This window comes from Nematolebias whitei, chromosome 11, assembly GCF_014905685.2.
Source record: "Nematolebias whitei isolate Nwh7 chromosome 11, NemWhi1, whole genome shotgun sequence".
NCBI lineage: Eukaryota > Metazoa > Chordata > Actinopteri > Cyprinodontiformes > Rivulidae > Nematolebias > Nematolebias whitei.
The window spans coordinates 42,452,549-42,461,222 of NC_056508.1; positions in this window are offsets into that span (position 1 = coordinate 42,452,549).

An 8,674-nucleotide genomic window follows, 5' to 3' on the forward strand; every position below is an offset into this window, starting at 1 on the left:
TCAACCAACCTTTATTTAGACAGGTAAATCCCATTGAGCCTCGAGGATATTCGCATCCTTAACTTTATTCACATTCCAGTTGTTTTTTTTCTCCACCTTTGATTCCATCTTCACGTGTTTGCATGAAACAAAATTTCTATTTTATTTAATCATATTTCTAGATCTACATTTGCATTTGGGTCCTCCACCACCATCGTGATTTGACAGTCATGTGGACTTCAAATGGAATATGCAAAGGCCCATACCTGCACATTTTTATTTCTGAATGCAACTTTTTATTCACCAATTAACTCAGAATGATTGACATAAGGTTATATATTTTACTCACAACTAGCCATTTTTGTCTAGATAAATAAATCCTACAAGAAGTTACAAAATTATAAAATCAGAATGATCTGGTGTTACGTGAAAATAAAGTAGCAGGAAGTTTAAAATTCCTTCTCATTTGACAGAATTGCTGAACTGTAAACAAAAGGTTAAAATGAACACTTATCTGTTTAATATAAAAATCTAGACCCACATTGGATCATTTAACCTCCATGCAAAGACTCAAAGATAACATAAAAGTTGGTGAAAAATCTGTTTTAGGTTTTATTTTATTACGTATCCACTGAGGAAAGGCTAACACACCCTGCACACACTTTATCCCTGCCTAACACTAACAGTGCTGTAGGTATGGATCAATTTTTCATCTTTCCACTTTAATCTATTCCAAAAAGTTAATCATGCTTTGTTAAAGTTCAGTTTCAGACAAATACGCTGTATTAAATTTCTGTCTTAAGCAGCCCTCTGGGAAGAATGGCTGTGTAATTTCCTCTCTGGCCTTCTAAATTTGTGTGTGCCGACTTAATTGGAGTTAAGTCTTATCAAAACCTTGTAGTATTTTTCTAGCTTAACTAGAAGTTGCTATGGCAACATGCCAGTAGGTAGCAGAGGTTGAAAACACAATTGCAAAAAAGAGAAAATATCTTTCAAGCTGAAGACAGGAGACTGACTTTTAAAACTTATTAATGAGCTTCAAGTTTTTTTTTTTTTTTCTTTCTTTCTTTCTGTCTTGGCTGTAAACAAATTTATCAACTGGAATTCACTGAATCTGCATAAAAAATATAAAAGCTTTAAATGATTTAACAAGTGATTTCAGCTGTTACTTTATCATCGCTGTGTTCAAAGATCTGAACATACATTTAGTGACTTTCATGTAACCAGGTAAATCCCGTGGAGATTGCAGTTCTCTTTTGCAAGAGAGACCTGAGCCTGAAGCCCGCCTAACATGGATATTATTATTTTGTATAGGGGCGGCTGTGGCTGAGTGGTTTGAGCAATCGTCCTCCAATGCAAGAGTTGGGGGTTCGCTTCCACCAGCAGTCACATGTTGAAGTGTCCCTGGGCAAGACACTGAACACTCATTGCCTCCAATGTGTGTCCCATCGGTGTATGAATGTGATAAAGCTCTGATTAGTCTCTTAAGAAGGCAGCACGGTGGCGCAACTGGTGGAGCTGCTGCCTCTCAGCGAGAAGGTCCTTGGTTCAAACCCCGGTCCGGGGGCCTTTCTGGGTGGAGTTTGCATGTTCTCTCAGTGCATGCGTGGGTTTTCTCCGGGTGCTCCGGTTTCCTCCCACAGACCAAAAACATGCATGTTAGACTGATTGGTAACTCTAAATTGTCCCTAGGTGTGAGTGAGAGAGTGAATGGTTGTTTGTCTCGTTTGTCTCTATGTGGCCCTGTGATGGACTTGCGACCCGTCCAGGGTGTACCCCGCCCCTCGCACAATGATTGCTGGACATGGGCACCAGCGACCCCAGTGACCCAAAATGGAATAAACGGGTAAAGATAATGGATGGATGGATAGTCTCTTAAGAATGATTTGTTCAATTATGTTTGTAGAGATCTAGTAGAGTGCTGTATGAATGGGTAAATGAGGACACAGATTGTAGTGTAAACCACTGTGAGTGTCTTGATAAGATAGAAAGGCGCTATGTAAGTACAGTCCATTTACCATTTACAGTATTTTATTATTAGGAGAAAAGTCATTCATTAATCTACAACAACTGCCCATCGCTCAATCCTGCAAAATAGAAGACACACCTACCAAATTTATTCCAACACACAGTGGAAGTGGGAACTTTTTGTGGAGTTAGAAAGTGTTGAATTTTTAAGTTTAGGCTCATACTTACCAAACATCTTTTTGCTCTATATCAGGGGTGTCAAACTAATTTCCACCGAGGGCCACATCAGCGTAATGGTTGCTCTCAAAGGGCCAGATATAACTGTGAGACAGTATAAATGCAGCAAATTTTAACTAAATATAATTTAAAATAAACCCAACTACTCCTTATTATTAAATAACTGATTTTTTTTACTTATTCAACTTAGAAATATTATATATATATATATATATATATATATATATATATATATATATATATATAATATATATTTGCATAGATGTAGACAAATATGTCTGCTTGTTGCTCTGTTATAACATAAAACCTTTTTAATTTGCCAGGTTATGAAACCCACATATACTCCATAAATCAATGATCAAACTTTCCAAGTAAATAAGGAAAAATAACAAGTTATGACATCAACTTTGTTCAAAACTTTTTTGTCGTAGTTAAGAGGGGCAGAACAGTCCAACCAACAAGTGTGAGCTGCTAAGAACATGACAGGTGTAGCCTTTTACAAAAAACAAATGGCTGCACACAGCCTTGCAAGGGTCATGCATCCAACTAATGAGAGATGGTTTTATTATAGAGAACATTTGTCTGCATAAACACATAAACCTGCAATCTCAAATACATTACTGCAAATTTACCATAATATAATAAAATAAATTTAATAAGTATAATAAACTCCACATAACATTAGGGTTGAAGGCTCACTTCAGCAAACTTAGCTCTGTGTTTGGTGTCAAAATGCCGACGTAGATTGTACTCTTTGACGACCGCCACTGCCTCATAACAAAAAGACACTCTGGTTTCTCTCCTTGAAGCACAAACCTATAGTCACCTTCCCATCTTTCTTGAAACAGCCTTCATCTGCATCATTTTTTTCTCTTCCTGGACATTTTGGGGTCATTGTTTGTATTTCTGAATTCCACTTGTTTGGAAAATTATATTGATTTGTAAAAAGTGCAATCAGGTGGTGGGATGCTGTTACTTCACGGGTAACATAATCGACATTCATTATGAGAAATGTAGTTTGTTGTTAGTGCACCTTTTGACTTATTTATTATACAACAATCAGACCTTTTAAGCTCTTGTGTGCTACATAAAACGACGTGGCGGGCCACATCTGGCCTGCGGGCCTTGAGTTTAACACGTGCTCGATATAGTTAAATCTTGCAACTCTTATCGAATCTACTGGCAGAAAAAGAAGAATAAAAACAAACCTTCATACTCAAATTTTAAAGGATTTTGTTATTTTCTTTCACTTCATATACCAGGGTTGTGGGAGTGGTGGCACAGAGGTTAGAGTAGGTGGGCCCGTGATTGGAAGATCGCTGGTTCAACTCCCGGTACTGACAACATCAAAATGTGAGTGGGATTGGTGAAGCACCCACACCTGTCTACACCCTCTTTTGCCCCACTTTGGGCCCATGAGCAAGACTCTTAACCCCCACCATCTGCTCTGCCGGGCACCCAAGATAGCAGCTCTCTGCTCCACACACTGTGGTAGCTCTGTGGTTGCATCAGGAAGGACATCCGGTGTAAAAATAATTGCAAAGTCTTCGTGCGACTTAGTTCGCTGTGGTGACCCCTGAAGAAGGGAGCAGCTGAAAGAAACGTACTTTATGAAAGGCCTTGTTTCTGTCCAGTGTTGTATAGAAGTTATCAGGACACGTTTCACAGCTAAAATACTTTTTTAAATTTTCTATCCATCCTTCTATTCTCTTTACCTGCTTCTTCCTTTTCAGGTGACAGGAGTCACTGTGTGAGAGGCAGAGGACACCCTGGACAGGTCTCCAGTCCATCACAGGGACACATAGAGACAAACAACCATTTGCTCTCTCACTCACACATTTTAGAGTTACCAATCAGCCTAACATGCATGTTTTTGATCAGTGATATGTTAGTACTGTATATTTGCTTCAGTGACACATTTTCAAAAAGGAAGCACTTTAGAAAATTCCAAGTTTTGAATTTAGTTTATCATAATGTAGGAGAAAGGGCATTTGGAGACAAGTTCACTCAATTTTCTGTTTAAAATTGAAAGGAGAATTTAAGCAGAGTTTTCATAAAGAACAGAGAAGCAGCTTAAAAAGTGGTGCAGCTTTAGATAATTAAACCTCGTCTGTATCTGCCTACGTTTTTTTTTTTTTTTTTGCTAAAACACATCTGGATGTTTTCTCTGTGACTTTCACTGCACGCGTGCTTCACAACCAAATGACTGCAAGAAAGCTTGCGCATTTTCAGATACAGTTGGGATCAAATTAATTACAATAAAAAAGAGAATATTGTGATTTTGGCTGTGAGTTTGGGCTCCCCGGTGGACGGCAGCACAATGCTTGTTGATCGTGAGATCATGAGGGAACGATAGATGGCAGCCTTGGCTTCAGTTTCCAGCTGATGCACTCAAACATTATGCCAAGCCTGACATTACAATCCTCACTGAGCTGCACTGGTTTGATTCATACTAATCCACATTCAGTTTTAGATGAACAGAGGGGGAAAGGCAATGATAATGTTGGAAAAGAAATGAATTTTAAAAAAAGTATTCGTTTGAACAAAGCAAATTAGTAGAAATTATCATTAGACGTGTAGTGTCCATGAAGCAACATTTGGATTAATGACACAAACTTATATTTCTACAACATACTTATCATTAATGTTTGATTTAAATTGCGAATTCATCTATTTTTAATCTTTTTTTTATTGAGCATGAAGTATGTTTCACTGTTTTCTTCAAAATGACCGTTCTTGTTGGTTCGGCATTGTGGGAGCAAATCCTCAAGTAATCAAACGAGACAACAACGGATAGAAATAGAGACGTAAAAAGAATTTACAATTAAATAATGTTGATAAAAGTTGAGAGGGACTGACAGGTGTGTCACATGTAAATATGTGCAAAATTTGTTAAAAGGAGGAGGGATGCTTAAGAATGAGGCGAAAAATGAAAGTATGTAGGAAATGAGGGTAATAGAAGGAAATAAAGAGGAGAACAATATATTGAAGAAACAGAAAACAAGAGGAGGTACAGAGAGGAAGGAGTGGGAAATTAAAAACAGAGGGAACCGAAGTAATAACAGGAAGTAAATACAAAGAAACCATGAAAGTAAGGGAGAGCAGTAAATATAAGGTGTAAAAGGATGGAAGAATAACACATGACTCGGGGAAAAATAGGGAGAAACATAATAATAATAATAATAATAACACATGGAAGTCAGGTAAAAGATAAAATGATCCACAGTAAATAAATTATAAATCAAGTGAGATGATTTAGCAAGAAGAGGTGCAGCAGAGTCAGATGTTTCAAAAACACATGTATCCACAAAAAAAGTGCAGTTTCTCTATAGCAACCTTATACTTAGTTACGCAGTTTGTAAAATTGTTTACATGTTTGTTCCTTTTTGATCAATTAAAGATTACCAATGAATTAGCGCTAGAACAATATTTTTTTTATAAATACATCCTATCGTGTTTGCAGTAGTGCTGTTAAATGGTAAATGACTGTAATTTTATAGCGCCATGCTATCTTATCAAGATACTCAAAGTGCTTTACAATCTATGCCCTCATTTAACCGTTCATACAGCACTTTACTAGGTCTATAGAAACACTAATCAGAGCTTTGTCACATTCATACACTGATGGGACACACATGGAGGCAATGAGGGGTTCATTGTCTTGCCCAGGGACACTTCAGCATGTGACAGCTGGTGGAATCGAACCCCCAACACTCGCATTGAAGGACAACTGCTCTAATCACTCAGCCACAGCCGTTGAACCCAAAGTGCAGACAGACTCGAGGGACTTGAAAACAAACAAATAAAAATGTATTTATTTTTAAAAGACACAAAACTAAACGCTGACGTGGCAGCAAAACTTACTTGGACACAGGAAACAAGGAGGAACAGAGACCGCGATGTGACAGGATGTAGTAAGCGCAATCCACGGACAACGAGGAAACACAAAGATGCTGAGCTTAAAGGGACACTAACGAGACATAATGAAGAACACCTGGGGTGATCAGGACTGGGAACAGGTGAAGCTGGAGCTGGCAACATGAAGGAAGAAACACTGGAGAAGGCAGTAAACACAAGTAACAATGTCCAGACTATTGAGGGCACCAGAATATAAGCCACGCCCATTAAATAAAAAAGTAATAATAATTTTGTACATATATAAGCCGCAGGTGTCCATGTTGTAACATGAGATATTTACACAGACAGCTTTTTAAAAACTTTTAATTAAATACGTTATGGTAAAATACACAAATACATGCAGTAAATGTTTTTTTTGGGTAGTTGGGTAGTTAACCAGTACTTACTGGGGTGAACATCAGTGAACAAAATGACAGCCAGACAATAATTTGGTACTCAGTAAATGATAATCAGAAATAGTTAAGATGGCAGCAGTACAAGATGATGAAATTGATAGTTTTTCATCAATAGGTTTACCAAAGATAAACTCCAATAAATGAACTTATCACTAGGAAATGGGTTTTTGACAATTACAAGCTGTGACCTCACTGGTGCAGGGTTTATTCAGAACCCTAATGGAGAATCTCTCCTCTGTTTCTGTGGTAACAAACCAGTAGTCCCCTTATAAGACTTGGCTGTGTTCCCCAGTAAGTACTAGTTAACTACCCATTAGCTCCTGATTTGTTCCTCGTTAGTTTATTTGGTAACTACCCATTAGTTCTTGATTAGTTCCTCTTCATTTACAAGGTAACTAACCTGTAGTCCCCTTATAAGGCTTGGCTGTGTGTTCCCCAGTAAGTACTGGTTAATTACCCATTAGCTACTGATTCGTTCCTGAGGTGTTCCCTAGTAGTTAATCAAATTTTGTGTACCTTATTGTAAAGTGTTACCAAAATGAATAGCTAAAAAAAGAGGATTATCACAGAGGTTGTATAGAATAAAATGAAAGAAAAAAAAAAGAAAAAAGAAGATGTATGGTAAAATGTGGGAAGTGCTCGAGAGAGGTGGAAAGAGAAAAGCTCAGGACGACCGGAGAGCAGAGCAGATGCCAGCTATACAGCAGCGCTCCACTAATCTGTGTCTGTCATGCTCCGCATATGAAACACCGAGTGATGACCGCTGTGATTCACTACTGCTGGCAACAAACCAGCCAGTGGCAATTACGTGTGTGTGGCGTGTGCGTGCGCGTGTGTTACTTTCCATTCAGTGCAGAGGGCTCCTTCTAACAGCAGATTTGCTCTGACGTGATTCATGATGACCTGCCTTCAGGCTGCCAACAAGGGACACACATGCGAACACTTAAAAGGCTTTGAGTCCACAAAGTGAGATTAAATTTTCACTTTACCTTGGACTTGAGCAGGAATCTAAAGGCACTTGCGGGAACATTATGTGTCCACGCAAACCAACAAACGGAGCTGCTAAGAAAACGAAGAAAACCGTCTCTTAACCTTTCAGAGCAAAACACTGTCACCAGAGCAGTATGTGTGAATTTGTCCGTCTCTGTGTTGTACGCGTGGCGGCGGAGAGGTTTAACGCACACAAACACAGATAGAAAATGTGTATATTGAGGGAGAAACACAGCGCTGTCATTTTCTGTCCATGTCCAAAGCAGTACACCCTGAGCCACACAGCCAAGTAGCCTCTAATGGAGGTTTGATTGACAGGATGAGACACACAAAGCATAACTGTGACTCGGTCTCCCAAAGCCTCATGTGTCCGTTTGAGCATGTGTGACCCTTTTTTTTTGTTCTAATGGAGTCAGTGGCTGCAGAAAATACACGAGAATGTGTTAAATTTTCAGCTGGATTTATTTTAGATTATGACCAAAAAGAATTTTGGTGTTTTACTTTTTAACAGTAGTTTCAGTTGACAAAAGTTTGTGCCTTTTCATTCCTGTCGGTTGAGGTGTTCTATTTTTTTTCCTCGTTAAACTCTTTAGATGTAGAAGAAAGCATCAAGTTCAAGAATCTTTATTATCCCCACGGGGCAATATGTTCACTGTCAGACACACAAAACATCCTTACTAGACAAGAATTAAGACATTAAAACTTTAAAATAACAAGACATAAATCATCTTTGTTGAGAAGGCTGATCTCTACAGGGATGAATGCGTTTCAGTCTGTTTGTTCTACATTTGGGAAACAGATACCTGCGTCCAGATGGAAGCAACCTGAACTCACCATGGAGGGGATGATCAGGATCTGCCAGAATCAGCCTGGCCTTGTTCACTGAACTCGTCTTGTCTAGGTCAGTGAGGTTCTGTAGGTCAATGAGGTTCTGTAGGTAAGTGAGGTTCTGTAGGTCAGTGAGGTTCTGTAGGTCAATGAGGTTCTGTAGGTAAGTGAGGTTCTGTAGGTCAGTGAGGTTCTGTAGGTCAATGAGGTTCTGTAGGTCAGTGAGGTTCTGTAGGTCATTGAGGTTCTGTAGGTCAGTGAGGTTCTTTAGGTTAGTGAGGTTCTGTAGGTCAGTGAGGTTCTGTAGGTCAATGAGGTTCTGTAGGTCATTGAGGTTCTGTAGGTCATTGAGGTTCTGT